Here is a 25587-nt window from a genome sequence, read left to right as displayed (position 1 = left end):
AAGAGAGAGACAGAGAGGAAAGAGAGGGGGAGGGGTGGAGAAGCAGATGGGTGCTTCTCCTGTGTGCCCTGGCCAGGAATTGAACCCAGGACTCCTGCACACCAGGCTGACGCTCTACTACTGAGCCAACTGGCCAGGGCCTTGTATTTTTGATAATGATCATTATGTGAAGTGATATCTCATTGTGGATTTGATTCACATTTCTTTGATGAATAGTAATGATGGGCACCTTTTTATGTACCTACTGGCCTCTTTGAAAAAAATATGTTTATTCACGTCCTCCACAGGTTTGAAATTTTAAAAAACTATAAAATCTACATTAACTTAAACAGTAAGTATCAAAATATATAGATTAAATGTAGATTTTTCCTTTTATTCAATGTTGAAGCAGTACAATGATTGTTGAATATACAAAATGTGCTCTTTCTAGGCTGGGAAAATGCACAGATAAAAAGTAAGTACATCAAGTTGCTATCATAGTGGCTGTCGTGGTGGTGTGTGAAAATCTTTTGGGAAACATAGAAGGGAAAAGTCTTAACCTCTTTGAAGATCAGCAAGGAATATTTGCGGAAGAGCTGACATTAGAGTTGAGTTTTGAAAGATGTATGTCATTTTTATGGTGAGGATGCACAACACAGACAGAGGGGAACATACATATAGAGGTGCAGAGATGCAGAAGGATGTGCTATTTTCTAGAAAATAAAAATGGTTCAGCATGGCTGGAGAGCAGGCTTTGTATGGGATGGTGCCAGGAAAAGCACTTTAGGAGGCAGGCAAGTTGAGTCCTGTGTGCTTGCTGTGTCTGCCGTGCTGGGGAGTTTGAGGAGGCATACAGGACTTTTAACCAAGGGATAGAGAGAGCCGGGTATTTGTTTGAAAGAGACTAGTAAGTCACTGGCAGGAGTAGGTGGGGGGTGGCAAGCAAAGGAGAGAAAATTTGTATTCATTCTTAATACTTTAGCTCAGTTTTTATGTTAGATGTATTCTGGGCTCATTCTTCCATGTGTCTTCCCTTACTTCCGTGGACTTTTTTTTTTGTATTTTTCTGAAGCTGGAAACGGGGAGAAACAGTCAGACAGACTCCCGCATGCGCCTGCCCGGGATCCACCCGGCACGCCCACCAGGGGGCGACGCTCTGCCCACCAGGGGGCAATGCTCTGCCCCTCTGGGGCGTCGCTCTGTCGCGACCAGAGCCACTCTAGCGCCTGGGGCAGAGGCCAAGAAGCCATCCCCAGTGCCCGGGCCATCTTTGCTCCAATGGAGCCTCAGCTGCGGGAGGGGAAGAGAGAGACAGAGAGGAAGGAGAAGGGGAGGGGTGGAGAAGCAGATAGGCGCTTCTCCTGTGTGCCCTGGCTGGGAATCGAACCTGGGACTTCTGCACGCCAGGCCGACGCTCTACCACTGAGCCAACCGGCCAGGGCCAACATCCGTGGACTTTTAATGTCTAGGGAAGGGTCCAGTGAAACCAAGTGTCCCTGCCCTGGAGATGCCATCACATGGCTGAGTACTATGGGGTCACAGATGTCTACTTTCATGAGAAATCCATGAGTCTTCAGAGGAACATTTTATAAAAGGAGAGAAAGACAGTGAGGCTCAAAAGCTTGGACAGTAATGTGGTTGGGCCTTTACAGGAGAGGGGCAAATGCTCAGTACTGGGTGTGTAATTTAAGTTTCAGGCTCTAAAACCAAGCAGCTTCTTATCTGGTTCCACTCATTAACTATAAATGTCTGCTTTCTTCTAAAATGAAGGAAATAGAGCTAGTAAAGACACTATCTTTATAGAATCTGTACCTGATATTTTCTGATTGGCCCTTAAAATCCATTCTCAAACCTTAATCCCCACTCTGCTTTCGACCAGATTTGTGCCCTCTGGGGTTTTGGGGTACAGCTAATAGAGAACACAGGAGGAAGAAGGACAGAGAGGGAGAAGGGTGTGAATTGAGAGAGTTAGGTGCATATTGCCCTGATGTAGGCAGCATCTCAAGGTCTAGCAGCTAGGCCTCTGTTATCCCAGGCTCTGGCACAAGCCTATGTACCAATCATTTTTACTAGCTCTCCCAAATCTCCCCAGCTTGCCTGCCCTGCTTGTTTGCTACTGGGATGGTTAGAGGGCTAGAAAAGTTAATACCTCTCTCTGTTTAACTATCAAGAGTTCAGGGAACTAACTGTCCTCCTCTTTGACCTCATCACTAATATCTTTATATCTTCATTTTTATTCTTATCCTCATCATCAAACCCCACAAGGGCTCAGAGCTGGTCTCAGATCAGACAATGCTGTGAGGAAATAAAGAAGAACCCAAGGGATAGCTCTGTGGTTCAGAATTTACAGGTTGCCCTACCTTATTTTGAGAAAAAAACCTGGATGTCTAACAGAGTTTAAACTACTTACCTGAGAACATGCCCCAGCACATGTGACACACCAAGAATCTTGAGAAACCCTTGTCATTACTAGTTGAAAGCCTATTTCAAGAAAGTAAAGTTGTTCAATAGCAGGAGAGAACATGAACCTAAAAAGCACACACATACATCTAGTTGCATCACTGCACATCTGCTCAGCTGTAAGCTTCTGGAGGATACACTGTGACCTCCTTCTTTTCTCTTTTCTGTTAGTAACAACAGCTCAATATTGAATATAAAATTGCCCCTCAGCATTCATCAGTTAAATGAATAAATGAGTACCCCCTTCTTTGAATCTTCTTCTAATTGCCTATAATCTTGTAAAAACACAATAATGACATATTTAATTGCACTACAATGCTTTATAAAATGATTTTAAGATATTTTAGTACTATTGAACAAGAGCACATATTGAGCACATCTTACTGGGCAGCTGATAATTTCCTAGAGGAAGAAGCACATTTGCATCTCCTGCTCAAGGCCCCTGGAAGCTGTGGGAAGTTCTTCTTACTTCCTCTGTATACTTAGTGTACTTGCCTGTCTGGTTCCAGAGCCTTCCACATGCATATTAAAGTGCAGTATTGAAAGGCTAATCATTTCAATAACACAAGAGGTAGAATCTCATTTGATTTTGCTACTCAGTTTGGAATGTTTTTTTAATACCTCTGCTGAATTTTGACCTTTGCAGTCATTTACATTGCTATTTAAATTAATAATTATTTGATCACATTCCATTATGAGAACCCCATGTCAGGGCATCATTTAAAAGTGTGTATTAGAACCGGTGCCATGATCTGCAAACAGACCTGACAGTTTGGATCAGGCTTTTTCTCGTTGAAGCTTACAAGGTTAATTATATTGAATGGTGCTCTGCAAGGAGAAAATGCCAGGTGGACCTTATCGTATATGTCAAAGAGGTACTTTTCACCAAGAACATTTCCAAAGGAAACAGGTAGGACTGTGGAAACTGGTGCAAGGGTAAATTTAGGAACTGGTTCACTGGTAATGAATAATAGCAATAAAGACAAATACTGTACTATATAAACATTATCTTTGTCTCTGTTATACTGATTGACAGGAGCAGTGTTCTTGTAGGATTTATTTTCTGAACAGCAATATGCTAATAATCAATAAGCTAGCAAATTTTAGGAATTCCCACTAAGTCTAAAAGTCTGAAAATTACCGTAAGTGATATGAGAAGTCCTCTATAATTAGTGGAATTCTATATTTCCTGGAGCAGCATAGTTTTACAAATGCTAGGAAAGAATAACTTATTTCTTAGTTTTAAATTAAGTTTGCAAAATACTTCCACCTGCAAAATAGAAGAGATTAGTCCTCCAAAATTCTAGTTTGTATAAATATATATAGTCTCTAAGCATCTATAGAATACCCAATGGATATATTAAACAGAGAATGTTCAATTAATTCATATAAGGGGCATACATGCTTAATGGCAGTTCTAATGTAAAAGATTTTCAAGAATACCAAAATAAATATTTTCCCCATTTCAAGATCATACTATCCTACAGGATTAAGTTGACAATGATTTATCACTATGTTATCTTTAATGTATGTTGAGTATAATTTTAAGATAAAAAATTTTATTTATAAAAAACTAAGGCAGATTTCAAAAATAATTTGGATTCAAGCCACAACCTGCAGCTTTCTATTTCAGTATACAAAAAGAAGTGGGAGCTTAAAGGCCTTTCTTCCACCCCTCACATCACATAAGTGTTTCTAAATATGTGTGCACCTTTCCACATGTAGCCACTGTTGCTTGGTAGCAATGGCCAGATCCCCTGCTGATCTGCCTTGAACATCACTCTTTGTAACAAACAAACTATATTGTTTTATGCCCTTGAGATTTTCATATGGTATGCTATTAGAACAGAATTTAGACTATCCTGACTGAAACATTACAACAGCATAATGCAAATTGAGACACTGTAAAAGTTTGAAAGAAGATGCTATTAGATTAGATAGCATTTTCCCCATCTTTCAAATATTCAACCATTCTTGTGCCCACTTACTGACTTTTACTCTCTGTTTCCTACTCCCATAATTGGCATTATCCTGTTTCCTATCATCAAATAATTAACCAGAAAATTCATCTTTCAGGGTCACCCCATTTCTGCCAAACATCTATTCCTGTCAGTGCAGTCTCTGCTTTGCCCCTCTTTTAGAATTATCACCATCATGCTTCCTCTTCAAATTGGTAGAAGAGATGGAATGGGCACATGGCATGACTGTGCAGGGATAGCAGAAGGGTCTCATAAATCTTTTGAGGGACAGGTGAGTGAGCCTACGAGACTACAGTATTGTGGGTACTTAGGGATGATAGTAAGGTTTTAGATGGTGGACATTAGAAGATATTTTCATGAGGTCAGATAAGGACAGACAATTCTTACATTTCATGTAGTTCAGTGAACATTCTAAGGTTTGCTAACTAATAAAAACCTCCCTGAATATTAAAATGTTTGCAGTGTAACAATACAAATTATAATTGCCTAGTACATTTAGGCAATTAATAAGCATTGAATGAATGAATGAGTTTACTCTCTAGTATTTGATTATGCAAAGTCTTCTGTTACTGTCATCTGAGGCATGATATCCCTAAGGAATAATAAAATACCCCTGAAAAACAAGACTCTGTCATAGTCAACTGTCATGTAGAACATACTACAACAAGTAGTCAGTGAATAGTCATTGATTTGCATTGAGACCCCATCCACCATGTTTGCATGTCATGCCTACAGTAAATACACAGATTTATCCTCAGTGTAAATTCATCAACACAGGGAACCCTCTGCAGAAACCACCCATTCTATAACTAGTTCCTCCCCACTCCGAATCTTAAATTGTTCAAAGTTTTGTAACTATAGTGGCTTGAATATTATTGCTCATTTCTTGTTTAATGGCAAGATAATGTCAGATGCTTCATAATAACATTTCTACTAAAAGGAATTTTAAAAAGCTCTCCATTGAACTTTAAAAAATATATAATTTGGGCAGGCAGTGTTTCAGTGATACAGCATCGGCCTGGGATGCTGAGAACCCAGGTTTGAAACCCCCAAGGTCACCAGCTTGAGCGCAGTTTCATCCAGCTTGAGTGTGGGCCCACCAGCTTAAGCGCAAAGTCACCAGCTGAAGCCCAAGGTCGCTCACTTGAACAAAAGGTCACTGACTCGGCTGCAGCCTTGTGTCCAAGGCACATATGTAAAAGCAATCAGTGAACAACTAAGATGCCATGACTATGAGTTGATGCTTCTCATGTCTCTCCCTTCCTGTATGTCTGTCCATCTCTCTTTTTTAAAAAAAAGACTATATAAAACTCAGTGCTTTACTTATTGTTAATTACTTAGATCTAATAAAATTCTAGTGGAAAAAATTAATAGAAAAAAATAAGTGATTTTTTTAAATATAAGGTAAGCAATGCTACCGTTATTATTATTTTTAAAGACTAAGATTGAAATATAGTCTTTCAGCAGAATTTTCAAAAGTTACAAAACAGTAACTTTTAGGTTTAATTATTCAAACCTTTAAAGAGAAAAATAACAGAATGCTACATGACAGGGAGAGGAAGGAGAGGAAAGGCATTCTTTTAGAAACAAATCCAATACTGTTTTATTTTCATGAGAGACATCCATCAGGCAAAAAACAGTAAAAGGAAAAGCTATCTATTTCTTGCTTGGCAAACAAACTTATCCAAAGGAAGGGCTTCTCAACCAGAAGGAGATTCTGGCTCTGCAAATCCCACTCAAATTGAGGGAAGGGGTTTGTAGGCTATGCAAGATGCATTGCTTTATGCCTATCATTTGGGGGGGGGTCTGCATATGCAACTGTAAGTAACTCCTGGACTCTGCTTACTTACCCATAGAGGTAGGGTTCTGGGAGTAGAACCAAGCTGTAAACATAGCTAGAAAGCTTGTAAGAGAAGAGCCCAATTCTCTACCATACTTCACAAAGCTGACAATGACATACTACAGAAATAGATGTTTTAGTCTAAAAGATGATTTCTCAGAGCATTCAAATCCTGGGGTGGAACACAAGCAGGAAAAAAACCAATAGGTTCTGATCCAAATCTAAGAAAAGCTGTTCTATTCAATGTTTAGGATATACCTGAGAGTCAAATTTTATTATATTCAACTTATACACGAGAGGACAGGTTTAAGTGATATCACCCATGGCCAGAAGTTACCGCTGAATCAAGTAGTAGAGCCTGGATCTGTGTGAGAATCTTTAGGAGACCAGGACCCAAGTCCATTTTGCTACAGTCCACTCAGGCCTCCCCAACCCACTCGAATTGCTAGTCCTACATGTGGCACAAATGTTAGGGTATCAAGATAAACACAAAGAGTTATAAATGAAATGATGATGAACTTCAAAAGGAAATAGATTTTATATAGAGATTAAAACTTTTTTATCGGCTTTGGCCAGTTGGCTCAGTGATAAAGTATCAGCCCAGCTTGTAGAAGTCCTGAGTTTGATTCCCAGTCAGGGCACACAGGAGAAGCGACCATCTGCTTCACTACCCCCTCCCTCTTCTCTCTCCCTCTCTTCCTTCCCCTCTTGTAGCCATGGCTCCATTGGTTTGAGCACATTAACCAAAAGCACTGAAGATGGCTCAAAGGAGCCTCCACCTCAGGTGCTAAAAATAGCTTGTGAGCATGGCCCCAGATGGGTAGAGTGTCAACCCCAGATGGGGTTGCCAGTGGATCCTGGTCAGGGAGCATATTGTAATCTGCTATCTGTCTATCTCCCTTCCTTTCACTTGGAAAATAAAAAAAAATTTTAATCAATATTATATTCCAAAGTTTACTAAGCAACTTTTTGTTTATATTAACACAAACCATCTAAAAATGTCCTAAATTATCTGCTGTAATAATTTTATAGATTATTTTCATAGATGAAAGGAATACTTAAGTGATGGAAGAAATCAAAATCAGTGTTCTCTGACTTAACTGAGAACAAAAAAACAACTTAACCACTGAATTTATTGAGTGAGACAAACTTTTATTACTTTTTTAAAAAGCTATATCACTAATAAAAACTAGCATACTGTGTTAGAAAATTAGACATATTTATGTCTATAGAAAAAAAAATTGTTTGCAAACTACATTGTATCTCAGACTTTTCTTGAATTCCTTATTCAATAACAAAAACAGTGATTACTTTCAAATTAAAAAGAAAATATTCATAAAAAGACATAAATGAGAGATGATTATTCAGTAAGCCACTCAACAAAAGTTAAATATTTAACATTTTGAAGGTTCTGAAGATACAAAGATAAATAATACATAATTTCTGCCATCCCTTCAGTAAACACAATTGCACAATCTAACTGAGAAAATAAGCAAGTAAACAGTCAATTGCAATAGTGAGATGAATGTTGTACCAGCTTTATGAGAAATAGCCACAAAAGTAGAGATCAGAAACAAAAAAAAATGTGTAAGGCATTGAGATAGTCCTGAAAAAACAGTCTCTTTTCAACCTGGAGGAATTAAAAAAGGCTTCTCTGGAGAAGTCATGCCTACCTCAGTGTGTAAGTGTGAGCTAAAATTAACCAGGCAAAAAAGGTGAAGAATGAACAAATTAGATAGAGGAAAACAGAATGAACAAGGCATTAAAATAAAACAGAGTGTGTCATTTGGGGGAACTTCCAGCAAAAAGATGTATTAGTTAGGAAGAAGTGAAAAGCAATTCCAAGGCAGGAGGTTTATAGAGCAACATCTGATGGTCTTAGGGTAAAATATGGAAGGTCCTAGATCACACTGCTGTATCAGTGAGGAAGACAGAAAACAGACTAAAATCTGTAGGAAGAAAGCTCAGTTGCATTGCTGTTACTACAGTACCAGAAAGAGTTCACAAAAGCATCATACAGATGAAAGTGAAAAGACAAATTAAATAGCTTATAAAAAATAGAATTTTCACAAGATGATTTGTTGGATATAAACATTGAGGGATTAAAGTAACTTTTTGGACTTCTGATCCCTAAAATATTGGTAGACCCATTCTTCCTGTACCCACCCCCCAACTAAACACAACAACATACTTCATTATGGTGCACAGGTAAACTCTAGAACTCTGGAAGAGATGAGAGGAAGGTCGGCAGACCTGGGATCCAGGTCTGAAGAAGCAGCTCTGTGCTTGATTCAGTCCTGACTGAATGGAGGAAGGCCACCAGGTGTGGCACTTTACAACCTCCACCCAGCAACAGTGGGCACCCAGGTAGTCTCACCCTCTGGATGTGACCATGCTCCTCCAACAACTTGCAGGTGAGCCATCAGCAGGCCCCACCAAAAATCAATGGCCAGATGGTTCTCCTACTCACTGGGCCTGAAATGCCCCTTTATTTTGCTTAAGTATACACACCTAGTCAGGTGTGGAACCAGAGAAGGAACCTGGCACAACACGAGCCTATTGGTAACACTCTATCACAAAGGGTCTGAGGCTCCCTTGCCTATCCTGACATACCTTGCCAGTCCATCTGGTCCTTTTTGTGTTTTCTTTGGGATTCTGCAACAACACCATTTTCTGGGTATGGCCCTCCTATGTTACTATAATATTCGTGGATTGAAAGATTCAGCACACTAAAGATGTCAATTATTTTTAAAGTTATATACTCTATATAGATATACAGATAAATACATAAGTATTATTTATATATTTTACATATCGATATACCATAAAATATTCCATAAATATAAATATACACAAGGTACAGATTTAATATAATTCCATGTAATTTCTATTGAATCTCAGTAAGGATTTTTATAGACATAGACAAGCTTATTTTAAGTTTTATATAGAAGAACATAGGTTATAGGGTACATAAAACAATCTTTACAATGATGAATAAAATGAAAGAAATCAGTTTACCCAATATTAAGACTTACAATGTAGAACAATAACCAAGACAGTAGGGCACTGTCAGACTGATAGAGACACTGACAAATGCAGTGAATAAGAAGCCAAAAGTGATACACACAATATGATGAATTGATCTTTGACAAAGATGCAAAAGCAATTCAATGGCAGCAAGACATTTTTTAAAAGATGGAAACTAATATTTAATGAGTGAGAAGTAAGTATTAGTGGGAATGTTACTTGCTTATTATTTCTTTTTCTTACTGTTAATGTACTGTGTTGACATGGTTTTAAGTGTTCCATTCAATATAACACCCTCTACACATTGCATCATCCTCCCCCCATGCGCCATGCAAAGTCTCTTAAGTGTTTCTGTAACAATTGGCCATCCATGTATAAAAAATTTATCCTTTGATCTAAAGATCATATTTATACAAAAATTAGCTGAAAATGGATAATATTAGCTGAAAAAGATTTTTTGCATTGAATTATTTTATTGGGGTGACACCGATTAACATAATTATATAGTTAAGAATATTAAGTGTAAAAGCATACAACTGAGAAAAAAAAGATTAAAATGACACAAAAGCATGATCCATAAAGAGAAAAACATGATAAAGTGGACCTCATCAAAATTCAAAAACCTTCATTTTATAAAAACCAAGTGAAAATGAAACGAGAGGCTAGAGACTGGGAAAAAATATTTACATATATCAAACAAAGGACTAGTATTTAGAATATATAAAGAATTCTGAAAACTCAATAATCAAAACTAAAAACCCAATTAGATGATGGTTAAAATACAGTAAACAGACATTTCACTGAAGAAGATACACAGATGGCAAATAAATACATCTTTGGCCTTTAAAGAAAAGAAAATTAAAAGCATAATAAGATATGACCTATCAGAATGCTAAAACTAAAAAAAAAATTGCCCGACCAGGTGGTGGCACAGTGGATAGAGCATCAATTGGGATGTGGAGGACCCGGTTTGAGACCCCAAGGTCACCAGCTTGAGCGTGGGCTTATCTGGTTTGAGCAAAGCTCACCAGCTTGGACCCAAGGTCGCTGGCTTGAGCAAGGGTTACTTGGTCTGCTGTAGCCTCATGGTCAAGGCACATATAAGAAAGCAATCAATGAACAACTAAGGTGTTGCAAGGAAAAAAAACTAATGATTGATGCTTCTCATCTCTCTTCGTTCCTGTCTGTCTGTCCCTATCTATCCGTCTCTCTGACTATCACTAAAAAAAGAAAAAAGAAAAAATTGACAACAAATCCTGATGAGACTGTGAAAAAACTCAGACATTGTTTGTGGATTGTAAAATTGTATAATCATTCTGGAAAACAGCTTGGCCATTTCTTAGAAAACCAAGCATTAAGTTATCATATTATACAGTATAGCAACAACACATTTGGTCATTTATACCAGAGAAATTCAAACTTGTGTTTATAAAAACCGTTTCACAAATGTTTATAGCAGTTTATTATTAATAGTCCAAATCTGGAAATAGTTCAGCTATCCTTCAGCAGGTAATTGGTTAAATAAGCCTTTTATATATTCCATTGTATGTAACTATTTAAAATATTAGAAATGGGAACAGAAGCCTGGTTGCCAGGGTTTTGGTCCAGAAGCGAGAGAGGGGTGCAAGAGGGAGATGGTATCATACAGAGTTTTATAAGGGTTCTAGAAGGAGACTGAACATTTTTGGTTCTTCATTGTGGTGGTGTATACAGAAAACTGCACAAAGGATGATTGTATAGAACTACATATACAATGAATACAAGTTCAGCTAAGAAAATTTGAGTAAGATTGGTGAATTGTATCTATGTCAATATACTGGTTGTGATAAAATACTAGTTTCCCAAAATGTTTGCATTGGGTGGAAAAAAGAACCAAGTGTGGAAAAAATTACTCTGTACTATTTATCACAAGTGAATTTGAATCTATAATTGACACAATGAAAATTTCAATTAAAGTAAAATTTGATTAGTTACTCTAGCTGATTATATTAGATGAGATTCATGGATGACACTTGGGAAAGCTTGTGAAGAGTTATTCTAGAGTTGGAGAAGCTAAGTATAGGGAAGTATGCAATATATAAAAGAAGTAAAGTTGTCCTTGAACATGGTATGGGTTGGGGAAGCTGAGTTCCTCACAGCGGAACGTCCATGTATAACTTTTGACTTCGCAAATACTTAACAACAATTGTTCCTCGGTATTTGTGGGGTTAATTCAAGGACCCCTGTGGACTCTAAAATCTGCAGTTCTATATTCACTTATATAAAATGGTGTGGAAAAATGCATACAGTCAGTCTCATGAATTTGAGGAGTCCCAACCTTGAAACTATGAGAAACTGTCAATACTAAGGGCAACCATGCATTTATTGAAAGAAATCCATGTATAATATAAGCAGACTCTCAGCATTCAAACCTGTGTTGTTCAAGGGTCTATTGTAGTTGCCTTTTGGTGGGTGACCCTGAATCACAGGGATTGTATTATTTAGTCAGAAGACATTGATCTCAATTAGCTCACCTTTTCTGCATCAAAAATTCCTAAGGTTACCTATCAGTGTCTAGCCTGATTAAGAAGTAGAATGGGTTCCTGTTGAGTTAAGGTTTGTCCCAAGTTTTTAGGGACCTTTCTGGAAAGGGGCTATGCATTGCTTTTCTGAGAAACATCCAAAGTTAAGAGTTCTCAGGCTTTTAGAACATTGTCAAAGGTCTTAATTTGTACAATGTGATACTCTAAAGACCAAGTGAGAATGCTTGTTAGGTAGGAAAAGCCAGCAAAGTAGTCTAGGAAGAATCTCAAGTGGATTCTACATTTGAAAACTTTTTACTTTCTTGTTTAGAAATCTGCCTAGTGTTTCATTGCTCCCCACCTTTAATCTTTTTTTTTTTTTTTTTGTATTTTTCTGAAGCTGGAAACTGGGAGAGACAGTCAGACTCCCGCATGCGCCCAACTGGGATCCACCCGGCACTCCCACCAGGGGCGATGTTCTGCCCACTAGGGGGCGATGCTCTGCCCCTCCTGGGCATCGCTCTGCCACAACCAGAGCCACTCTAGCGCCTGGGGCAGAGGCAAAGGAGCCATCCCCAGCGCCCGGGCCATCTTTGCTCCAATGGAGCCTTGGCTGCGGGAGGGGAAGAGAGAGACAGAGAGGAAGGAGGGGGGGTGGGGGGTGGAGAAGCAAATGGGCGCTTCTCCTATGTGCCCTGGTCGGGAATCGAACCCGGGTCCCCCACACGCCAGGCCGACGCTCTACTGCTGAGCCAACCGGCCAGGGCCCCACCTTTAATCTTAATAAATTTTATTAACTGTTAATAAAAACAGTTTAGAGCATCGGTTCTCGACCTGTGGGTCGCGACCCCCACGGGGGTCGAATGACCAAAACACAGGGATCGCCTAAAGCTATCGGAAAATACAAAAAATGTATTGTATAATAAATATGTGTTTTCCGATGGCTTTAGGCGACCCCTGTGTTTTGGTCGTTAGACCCCCGCCGAGGTCGCGACCAATAGGTCGAGAACCGCTAGTTTAGATAATAGAGATAGAAAACTCAAATAATTAACATGCTTACCTTTTTTATAATGTATCTTTCTACATACACAGATTCTCATGAAAACTAAGAATACATAAATAAATCTAAATCATATTGGAAATATTGTCTAACATCTATAGATAGTATCAAGTAAGGTGATCAATCACCCTCCTTTAGGGAGGAGAGTCCTTCTTTTGTAAGTTCTATCCTCCCTCAAAAAGTGTCCTTCTACGTGTCCTCCTTTTTGATATTGGAAGCCTAATTTGTAAATGTCCATATTTGATCGATGCAGAGCTGATCTATTGCATGTGATGTGACATATTTGTATTTGACATGATGATTCGTCAAGGATCAGTACAGTGCAGTAAGACACAATTCTGAGACACATGCGATCTGCACGGGAGACCTTGAGAGAGCAATATACCAAGTGTGCAAATGGCTTTGTGTACTTCTTACTGAAGCATGACACAGCACATATGACATTGTAAACTCACGATTATTTCTTTCTCAGTGAATGTTCAATCATAGACAGGTAAGCACAATTCACGTTTTATTAATTCATTATCTATTTAATAATTTCCAAATACGTATAATTTTATTTACAAGTATTTTCTCAAAATTCGAGTTTTAAAGTGGAAGTCTAATCTCAAACTATATCTATTAAAATGCATTTTGCTTAAATAGTTGCATAAAACATGTTTTTTTAATTAGAAAATGATAAATATACCTGAATATCCAAATTAGTGGTTTTATTTGATATTTAGTTTTACTAAATAAGTACTTTTTTATTACAATTATTATTAAAAATTAATAGGCATTTAAGCATAATTACAACATAAAATATTACAAGTGTTTTCATTATGCATTTATCATATTATAGTGTATTTTTATTGCAATGAATAAAATGTTTCTTTTATTTATGATATTGTTTTCTTCAATTTACTTTTGTCCTCCTTTCCATTGTAAAAAAGTTGGTCACCTTATATTAAGGAAATATTTTAAGCCACATCACCACACCTCCAAGAAAAACACCAGGTAAATGGAGGGTATTTTCTTGCAACCATCATTTTTTTCTCTTTTTTTGCTATTTTACTGATAGTTCACAAAAAATTATTAAAAGATTTACTTGATTACTATAACCTTGTAGTATAGATTGATATTAGATACCATGAAATTTGGCACCTGAAACTTGTATAATTATGTTAACCAGTGTCACCCTAATAAATTCAAATTAAGTTAGTTAATTAATCAAATTAAAAAATACAAACTCACATGACAATGTGTCTGCTTTACATAAATTTGAAGTTGTCTTTTTTTAAACATATTTAAAATATTGTATCAATCAAAATATGTAAGTCTGCAGTGTTTGCACAGAACTATTTCTTCACCTTGGGTCCTGTCAAATTTTCTACTCAATCTTTTCCTCATCAGTTGCTTGTTTATTATATCAGTCTCTACCAATTTGTTTTCCACTAATATATGCAATGAAAAAACATTCATTATGATTTAGTATTTTCATTATGAGAAAAATTACAATACTTAAATAGTTTTCTTATTCAGTCCAATAGCAAGTATTCATTTACAGTAATTTTTTTCTCTTTTTATTATTTTTTTCCATTTTTTAAAATTTTTCTGAAGTGAGAAATACGGAGACAGAGAGACAGATTCTTGTATACGTCTGACTGGGATCCACCTGGCATGCCCACTAAGGGGAGATGCTCTGCCCATCTGGGATATTGCTCTGTTGCAACTGGAGCCATTCTAGTGCCTGAGGCAAAGGCCATGGAGCCATCCTCAGCACCCGGGCCAACTTTGCTCCAGTGGAGCCTTGGCTGCGGAAAGGGAAGAGAGAAATAGAAAGAAAGGAGAAGGGTAAGGTTGGAGAAGCAGATGGGTGCTTCTCCTGTGTGCCCTGACTAGTAATCGAACCTGGGACTTCGCCAGGCTTATGCTCTACCACTGAGCCAACTGGCCAGAGCCATAATAATATTTTTTAATTACAGTTTACACACCATATCACTTTGTATCAGTTTCAGGTATATAGCATAGTGGTTAGACAGTCATATAGTCACAAAATCTTCCCCTTGATATCTCCAGTTCTCAACTGGCACCATATAGTTTTTGCAATTTATTGACTATATTTCTTATGCTGTCCTTTACATCCCCATAACTATTTTGGAACTACCAATGTGTACTTCTCAATCTCTTCATCTTTTTCACCCATTCCTCTAACCTTCCTTCCTTCTGGAAACCATAAGTCTGTTCTCTATATCGATGAGTCTGTTTCTGTTTTGTTTGTTCATTTATATTTTTCGTTACGTTCCACATACAAGTGAAATCATATGGTATTCGTCTTTCTCTCTGACTGACATTTCACTTAGCATACTCTATGTCTATCCATGTTGTCACAAATGGTAAGAAATTTGTTCTTTCTTATGGCTAAGTGACATTCCAATGTATCTATGTACCTTGTCCTTTTTTTACCCTCCTGTCTATTGATAGGCACTTAGGTTGCTTCTATGGCTTCACTATTGTAAATAATACTGCAATGAACATAGGGAAGCATTTATTCTTTTGAATTAATATTTTGGGCTGCTTAGATAAATCCCCAGAAGTGGAATTGCTGGGTCACAGGGCAATTTTATTTTTAATTTTTTGAGGAACCTACATATTATTTTCCTAGTGGCTGCACCAATCTTCATTCCTGCCAACAGGGCATGAAGTTTCCCTTTTCTCCAAATCCTCACAAACACTTGTTTGTTGATTTATTGATGATAGCCATTCAGACAGATGTGAGGTGATATCTCATTGTGATTTTAATTTGCATTTCTCTGAGGATAGTGATGTTAAGCATCTTTTCATATGTTTATTGGTCATCCATTTACAGCAATTTTTATTGCTTTATTATTCTGGTCCAAATAGGAAACACTTTGAAAGGGAACTGCTTTTTTCTAGAGTTAAAAGTAGTCCTTACTCGTGATATTCACTGGCTTCAGGCCTAAAACACTTGTATGATAATTGAGCTAGAAAGAAAGCACTGTGTATGTAGAACCCATCTTCAGTCTTAAGAGTGCTGAAATGTCATGTCTGACCACACCCTGCACTTTCTTTTCTTCCATGTGTTTGGTCACTACTTGCATTTAAGCCTGTCTCCTTTGGTTGGAATCTAAACTCTTTCAATGGGAGAAATTATGTCATTTTTATATCTACTCACTATCACCCCAAAATTCTTATACTGGAATTTTACATAAAATTCTGCACTCGGAACTTTAAATGTATTCAATTAATGTAGCACACATTTAACTGAGTCTTTTAGAAAATTATTTCAATGTTATTGGATATTTAATTATAATCATAGTTATTAAATAAAATCCTCTTTTAAAAAACTTCCTAATTTTTTTTTAAAAAAAACATTTGTAATCCAGTAATCATGTGGCTCTGATAGTTTTCAGTGTCAAGGAATCTTTCTCATTGGTTCTCATGCCCCATCATTCACAGCAACCTACTGAATTCTGTGTAAATGTTCTTTTTAACAGTTAAATACAGTGGTACCTTGAGATACAAGAAGACCAACATACTTTTTTTTTAAGATACAAGCTGCAACTTGGTTGATATTTTTGTTCAAGAGCCAAGTGAAATTCTGATAAAGTTGTGATTCAGGAAGCTGCTGCTAGTTGGTGCATTGGCACACGGGTCCAGTATCGGCAGCACAACACCAGCATTTCGTTCTTTCTCACGTGTTACCCGCAGTATCAAGTTGAATCTCCTGCACTGTACTCGTTCTTGCATCATTTTTGCATTTTTTACTAACTTTTTTGTGTGCTATCATGGGGCCGAAGAATGTACAACTGCAATGCATCTACAATTTGTATCATCCTTAAACAAAAGGGTGCCATCAAAAGTGCAAATTCAGTGAAAGAAACTATAATTCTGTCTCAATTAAGGACAGATATTCATGAAGAAATAGAAAAGCTTATGCTGGTGTGGATGAAAGAGAAAGAGCTGGCAGGAGATACAGTGATGGAGACTGTAATATGTGAAAAGGCACATATTATTTAAGGCGACTTGAAAAAGAAAGAACCATCAATCTCAAAAGAGGCAGCAGAAGATATGTTTAAGGCAAGTCACAGCTGGTTTGAAAATTTCAAGAAGAGATCTAGCATCCACTCGATCAGGGGTCCCAAAACTTTTTACACAGGGGGCCAGTTCACTGTCCCTCAGACTGTTGGAGGGCTGCCACATACAGTACTCTCACTGACCACCAATGAAAGAGGTGCCCCTTCCGGAAGTGCAGTGGGGGCCGAATAAATGGCCTTAGGGGGCCACATGCAGCCCGTGGGCCATAGTTTGGGAACCCCTGCACTCAGTGGTGAGGCATGGTGAAGCTGCGAGTGCTGACGTTAAGGCAGCTGAGGAGTACATCATACGTTTTGCTGCACTTATTGCAAAAGAAAGCTATATCCCCCAACAAGTGTTCAACTGTGATGAAACAGTATTGTTTTGGAAAAAGATGCCCCAGAGGACTTTCATCACTGCAGAGGAGAAGAAGCTGCCAGGCCATAAATTCATGATAGGCCATCTGACCCTTGCATTGTGTGCAAATGCTAGCGGTGACTATAAAGTAAAGCCACTGCTAGTGTATTATTCCAAAAATCCTTGAGCCTTTAAGACTCACAAAATTATTAAAGAAAAACTGCATGTTATGTGGCGCACCAACGCTAGGGAATTATTGGTTACACAGCAGTGTTTTATTGAATGGGTAATTCTCGTCTTTGGTCCTGAAGTGAAGAAATATCTTCAAGAAAATAAACTCCCGATGAAAGCATTACTTATCCTTGGAAATGCTCCCACCCACCCACCTGGTCTTGAAGATGACATTCTCATGAGTTCAAATTTGTGAAAGTCCTCTACCTCCCACCCAACATGACTTCAATCTTGTAACCTATGGATCAGCAGGTCATTTCCAACTTTAAAAAGCTTTACACAAAGCACTTGTCCCGCCGCTGCTTTGAGGTGACGAGAATACAAATCTAACCTTTTGAGAGTTTTGGAAAGATCACTACAACATCATGATATATTTATGCATTATTGACTTGGCATGGCAAAAGGTTACAAGAAGAACCTTGAACTCAGCATGGAAAAAGTTATGGCCTGATGTTGTTGCAGACAGGGACTTTGAAGGATTCGAACCAGAGACCAAGACTGAGGTAGAAGCATTGGAGGACATCGTGTCCCTTGGAAAGTTGATGGGTCTGGAGGTAGATGAGGGTGACGTAAATGAGCTCATCGAGGAACATAAGGAGGAACTCTCAACTGAGGAGTTGAAGGAGCTTCTGCAAGAGATTTGTAGTGAGGAGGAGGTAGAGTCAGAGGAAGTGATTCCTACAAGAGAAATTAAAGATATGCTGGCAATGTGGGAGAAACTTTCAAGTTTCATTGAAAAGAAACACCCAGAAAAAGTTTCAACTGGTCGTGCTTCAGCACTTTGTAATGACACTTATTTGTCACATTTCCGTAACATTTTAAAAGGCAGGCAAAAGCAAACCTCTTTGAATAGATTTTTATTCAAAAGTCTTGCAAGTGAAAATGCTGAAAGTGCAGCCAAAAAGGCAAAAACAGGTGATGATTAAATGAAAAATACACAATGTTAAGCTTAGGTTAAGTTTAAAGTTTAAAAAGTGCATTTTTTTACAATTAAGTTTTTGTGGTTTCATTTTAAGTAAAGAAAGTGCAGTTTTAGTTTTGTTTAAAGTAAAGAAAATGCAGTAGTAGTTTACACTTAGTGTTAAGAAAGTGCAGTTTTAGTTTACATGTCTACAGTGCCTGCATCCCTTCCTCTCTCCCTCCTCCTCCACCATTCACCTCCGTTAGCCTCACTCGTCTGTCTCCAAGGTAAGAATACAGTACTAAATAACACCTTTTTCTTTTATTTCATATATTTTTTTATGCATTGGTAAAGTATACATGTGTGTTTCTGAATTAAAAACATGTCTTTTTCATAATTTAGGATGGTTTGGGGATGTTTCAAAGAGTTGGAACAGATTAAATCTATTTCAGTTATTTTAAATGGGAGAAATTTGTTTGATATATGAGTTGACTGACTTATGAACTCAGTTACAGAAAGAATTAAACTTGTATCTCAAGGTACCAGTGTAACAGAGAAAAATAAATTTCAGTATCTCAGGATCTTGAGTACATACAGCTCTGCTGCATTTCTCTGCATCTAGAATCAGTGGATTTTTTCAACTTTCAACAAATATAAAGAGATGGAAATAAAACTGAGAGAGGAATAGTTTTATATAAAAAGTTTAATAGAAATAGTTGTCGGGAACCCCCTGAGATAAGTGGGTTTATTTTCTTTCTTGGAATGTTAAACAATTCATCATTATTTCTTTCCTGAAGGAGTGTCACACTGTTGCACACTATCAAATTGCCTTTGCACATGCCCTCTTTCTTTTACGGGCATTGCCACCTGTTACAAAATTCTGTTCAATTTTGGATTAGTCAGCATTTCTTTTTCAAATCTACTTCACAAATAAAAATATTTAAGGAAAGTGTCATTTCAAGTTCTTTAAATTATTTGTTTAATAAAAAAGAGGAGCAAGATCCATAAATCTCTAAACAAGAGTTTTTCTTCATCTGTCAGTAATTATGATTTGATAATAAAAAACAGAATTTTACATAACATCTCTAAAGGTCTTTTCTCACTGTATCCTTTTGCATTCTTTCTTTCTGTCTTTGACATATTATCCTTTTCATCCTAATTACATTTTGTATCTATTTTTATTTGGACTATATCTTCATTTGCAACTGATTTGTGAGTTTTAACTAAACTGAATATATAATCTCATTTTCATGAGAAAAGTTATTATTATTATTTGACAGTGAGCAAGCAGTATAATAGAAACAAAAGAGAAAACTATCATTAAATCCTGAAGAACAAAAGAAAAAAGAAATGTCCAAGTTTAGTATTTTTTTTGTATTATTCATACAAACTCAGAGTCTCCAAAATTAAATTGTTTTCACTTTATTTATCTTAATCTTAGAGAGGAATTATTCATTATTTTTGGATATGAAGAAAAGGGGATCGGGTGTTTTGAGCCCAGAGGAGCGTGGAGTGTTGGGTTTCTCTAAGTTAAGAAAATAAGACCAATGGAAAATGATTTCAGCTGAATACAAGATAACTTTAGAAGAGACAATGGATAAAATGTGTCCTATATAGTTTCCTTTCATTTTGGAAGGGTAGGACTTTTATATCTGCATCAGAACAGAAAATAAAGAATGAGAAAGTAAAAACAAACATAGAGGACAACAAACAAATGTATACTGTTCTGAATCTATATTGATATTTGTAAAATAATGTGAAGAGCTGGAGTAGCTGTTCAGGTATCTCAGGCTAAATAATGTGTTTTTATCAGAAATGGCATTTGACCTTTCTGTCAGTAGTCACTCACAAGTTCCTACTATGTGTCAATCAGTGCACTAGGCTTTGGATTACAATATTATTCCAAAAAATAAAACACTACTGATAAAATATTTTTTAAAGTCTTGCTATTTAAGTATTTTAAGTGATACTGAAGAAGCAAAAAAGCCAATTCAAAAACTTAACTTTACATTGTATGGCCAAAAAATTTCCAGCCACTAGAAGATCAAGATAAACAGTGCTCATTTCCTGTGTTTGGAGAACTCACACTTAGAGTTGAATGAAAAACAACACTCTAGAATTATCATGGTTTTACTGGACTGGTAAGTAAGAGAGAATAAACTTGAGGACCTCCACAGATATTCTTAATTCTTTAAATAATATTTTTCTTGCACTTTTTCAAAGTAGAAATTAAAAGAAGCTTTAAAGAAAATATATGTAAATGTCTTTCAGATAAATCTGAGTGAGTTTTCTCACTGCCTCATACATAGACAGATATGAGTCATGTACAGGAGGCAATCATAAGGCAGAAATAAGGACACAAAAGTCATGCCAGGAATTTGAAGAGAACTATTGTCAATGTGTTTAGCAGTAACAAAAGGGAGCTTTTATTAGAGAAATGCAAATCAAAACGGCAATGAGATACCACCTCACACCTGTTCGATTAGCTGTTATTAGCAAGTCAGGTAATAGCAAATGTTGGAGAGGCTGTGGAGAAAAAGGAACCCTCATCCACTGTTGGTGGGAATGTAAAGTAGTACAACCATTATGGAAGAAAGTATGGTGGTTCCTCAAAAAACTGAAAATAGAACTACCTTATGACCCAGCAATTCCTCTACTGGGTATATATCCCCAAAACTCAGAAACATTATTACGTAAAGACACATGCAGCCCCATGTTTATTGCAGCATTGTTCACAGTGGCCAGGACATGGAAACAACCAAAAAGCCCATCAATAGATGACTGGATAAAGAAGATGTGGCACATATACACTATGGAATACTACTCAGCCATAAGAAATGATGACATCGGAACATTTACAGCAAAATGGTGGGATCTTGATAACATGATACGAAGCGAAATAAGTAAATTAGAAAAAAACAGGAACTGTATTATTCCATACGTAGGTGGGACATAATAGTGAAACTAAGAGACATTGATAAGAGTGTGGTGGTTACGGGGGGGAGGGGGGAATGGGAGAGGGATAGAGGGTGGGGAGGGGCACAAAGAAAACAAGATAGAAGGTGACAGAGGACAATCTGACTTTGGGTGATGGGTATGCAACATAATTGAACGACAAGATAACCTGGACTTGTTATCTTTGAATATATGTATCCTGATTTATTGATGTCACCCCATTAAAAAAATAAAATTATAAAAAAAAAAGTACATACCAAGTGTCAAACAAAGTAAGTAAAATATAAAAAGAAAAAAAAGAAAAAAAAAGGGAGCTTTAAGAGAGAATTAAACCACAAAATTTGCCTTCTTCTTTCTCCCAGAAAATATTTAGTTCCTTTAGGTGTCCATCTTTCCTCCAAGAGGATCACAGAAAGTTAACCTCATCACAGATCAATCCTGATTTTACTTTAGTGCTACTGACATTTGAAGGTGGGTAATGCTTTGTGTTGGGAGCTGTCCAGTGCATTGAAGCATCTTTGTTTAACAACATCTTTGACTCTGGTATATTAGTTTCCAGTAACACCCAACCCTCACCAGTTGTGACAAACCAAAATGTGTTTAGACATAGCCAAATGTGCCTAGAAGGCATACTTTCTCTGGTTGAGAATCCCTGGCCTTGGTCAGTTGGCTTAGCAGTAGAACATTGGCCCAGCATGTGGAAGTCCTAAGTTTGATTCCAGTCAGGGCACACAGAAGAGGCCATCTGCTCCTCCACTCTTCCCCCATATTCTTTCTCTCTCTCCCCCTCTCTCTATTTCTCTCTCCCCCTCTCTCTATTTCTCTCTCTCTCTCTCTTCTTTTTTTCCTCCCCACAGCCATAGTTCAGTTGGAGAAAGTTGGCCCCAGGTGCTAAGGATGGCTCCATGGCCTTGCCTCAAACACTAAAGTAGTAGCTTGGTTGCTGAGCAATAGACTAGCAACCCAGATGGGGAGAGCATCACCCCATAGGGGGTTTGCTGAGTGGATTCTGGTCCGGGTGCATGTGGGAGTCTGTTTGCTTGCCTCCCTGACTCTCATTTAAATTTAATAAAAAGAAAGAAAGAGAACCTGTGGTATGAACCAGCATGCACAGGGCATTTCTCTGATGTCACTGCAGTGACTTGCACACATAGTAGTGACTGTGAGTAACCACTGACTGAAGGCCAAATGCCAACTCTGAGGCAAACACATATTTGGCCTGAGTTATCGTAACAGCTACTCCAGCTCTTCACATTATTCTGAAAATATTAATACATATTAAGGGCTGTATGAATATGGGCATAGTCACCTGATTTATGTTGACCTTGACACAATGTTGTAGAGATAGATCACTCCCTCTGAATCCTCACCTTAAAGTGAAGAAGGTGGTTGCAGCCTGCAGTGCTACCAGTAGTCATTCTATCACTCCAAACAAAACAACCAGCTCTGCTAGGTTGTGATGCAAAAACAGAGAACAGCAGAATGTGCAAAACCAAGACACTGTGCTTAAAGTACAATACTCAACTATGGAAGGTGATGGCTTTTCTTATGTTTAAGTCAGCTGGAATGAGGATATCTTGTGACTTGCTGGTAAAGTCATCTTAAATAATACTCTGTGTAAGTCCAAGGAATAGACATGATATTAAAGAGTTTGCATAAACTGAAAAACTATTTAAAAGCTAAATTCATCCAAAGTTCTATATGCACCAGATAAAATAAACAAACCAGCTCATTCCTAATCTATCCTCAACTGCTTGCTTAATAGACCTTGTGAATGCCCCTTTCAGAGTCTGCCCCATCTCAGTTAACAACAGCTCTTCCTTCAAGCAAAACCTCTGAGGCCATCTCTTACATCTCTGATGTCACCATTTTCATCTTCAGCATTTATCCAGTAGAATTATTATACTTCCTACCACCTTCACTGCTTCCACTTTTGTTCAAGCCAACATTTCTTTGGTTGATACTAGTTCCTGAGCCTTGTGAAATAGTCTCTTTCCTCTAATTTGCCTCTCCTCAGGCTATTCTCAACAGAGCTAAAAACGTGTCACTGAATGCAATGTGGTATTCTAGATTGATGCTAGAACACAGAAAGAGACATCACTGGAATAACTAGTGAAATCCAGATAACGTCTATAAACTAGTTACTCATATTGTACCTATGTTAACTTCTTAATTTTGAAAAATGTACCATGTTTATGCAACATGTTTAATATTAGAGGAAGTTAAGTGAAAGGTTTATAAGGACTCTCTATTCTTTTCTTTGTAAGTCCTCTATAAATCTTAAAGCAATCCAAAATAAAAGTTTCAAAAATATTAAAATTCTGAAAATAATGTTACATTTCTCTGTACGGGAGTATCCAGTTCCACCTCATTTTACTTATACACTGCATTTTATGCAAAGTAAATATCCAGTGCCTTAAAAACACACCTAGGTCTTACATGATATGAAATTGTTTTGTTTTGTTTCTTTTACTTTATCTTTCACTAGCCACTCCCTCACTCCACCATGCTGTTTCAAGGGCATTGGTAACCTACTGTACTTCATGCCTCATGAACTTTGTACTTGACACCCCACTACCAAATACTCATAGGAATTGTGTAACAATCAATCTCTACTTTCCATATGTCTTTACTTTGATTTCACCTTCTCAGTAAATCTTTCTAACATCTTATCTATAATATCTCTAACACTTCTTTATCCCTCTATGATTCATTTTTCTTCTTAGCATGTATCACTATTTAGTAGTCTGTATACATTTTCTTATTTATTATACTATTGTCTGTCTCACCCACTAGAATGTCAGCTTTATGAGGGCTTTATTGTTTGTTTTGCTTACTATTACCCCAGAATATAGAATGATGCCTGTCACTTAGAAGCCTATTTATGAACTAATTAATATCTGTGGGTAGTATTTTATTAACCAAACTTGTTATCACAATTCTGTGGTAAAAGCTCTAGTCCAGTGGTTCATAACCTGTGGGTCGTGACCCCGGCAGAGTCACCTAAAGCCATCGGAAAATACATAATGCATATCAGGTATTTACATTCCAAATCATAACTGTAGCAAAATTGCAGTTATGAAGTAGTAAAACCTCCACCTCAACTGATGAATTGCTGAACAAATCTGAGAGTGCAAAACTCCAGAGAACCTTATCATGGTGGAAGGTCTTCCACAATATTGTGTGATTTACCTCCAACTGCTCAACCAGGTACCCATAGTAAATATCAGAGAAAACAAAGCTCTGTGCTTCCAGCAAGGGGAGAATAAAAGGGGCCTGTTTGAAATAAACTAGAGCTCTCTGTTCTTTTTAAAGCCTGCCTTCAGGAGAAACTAGTTAACCAGAGCCTAAGCTGCTGTGGTATTATCAAGAGTCTAACTAAACCGCAGAAACAAAAAAATCAATTCCATCCCATTCTAGCTGTCTTGTTCCATTTAATAGATTGGAGAAAATAAGATATAGGTGGAAAGTAAGAAATAAAACTGTCCTTATTCACAAATGACAAAGTCATCTATGTAAAAAATATGAAAACAAAAATAAAAGAAATACTTCTAGAACTAGTAAGCAATTTCAGTAAGGTAGCAGGATATAAGGTAATATGCAAAAGCCAATTACTTTCTTATATACTAACAAAGAACAAGAAGAATTTGAAATTAAAAACACAATACCATTTACATTAGGTCTCCAAAAAATTAAATATTTAAGTATAATTTGGATAAAATTTGTACAAAATCTATATGAGGAAGACTACAAAACTCTGATAAAAGAAATTTAAAAAGAATTAGATAAATGGAGAGATATTTCCATGTTTATGGATAAGAAGACTCAATATTCTCAAGATGCTAGTACTTCCCAAAGGTATGTATAGATTCATTGTAATTCTAAAAAATCTTAGCAAGTTATTCTGTGGATATTGACAAGTTGACTCTAAAGTTTATATAGAGAGGCAAAAAATTCTGAATAACTAGTATAATACTGAGGGGAATAAACAAAGTTGGAGAACTATTACCACCTAACTTCAAAATTTACTAAAGCTACAATAATCAAACCAGTGAGGTATCAGTGAAATAATATGCAAATAAAACACTAGAATGAAGTAGAGAACACAAAAATAAACCCACATAAATAATCTGATTTTTGACAAAAAAGCAATGATAATACAATAGAATAAAGACTGTCTTTTCAACAAATGGTCCTAGAAAAACTAGATATTCACATGC

The sequence above is a fragment of the Saccopteryx bilineata genome, chromosome 3 (assembly GCF_036850765.1).
Source record: "Saccopteryx bilineata isolate mSacBil1 chromosome 3, mSacBil1_pri_phased_curated, whole genome shotgun sequence".
Classification (NCBI taxonomy): Eukaryota; Metazoa; Chordata; class Mammalia; order Chiroptera; family Emballonuridae; genus Saccopteryx; species Saccopteryx bilineata.
Note: the sequence above shows the minus strand (reverse complement) of the source record.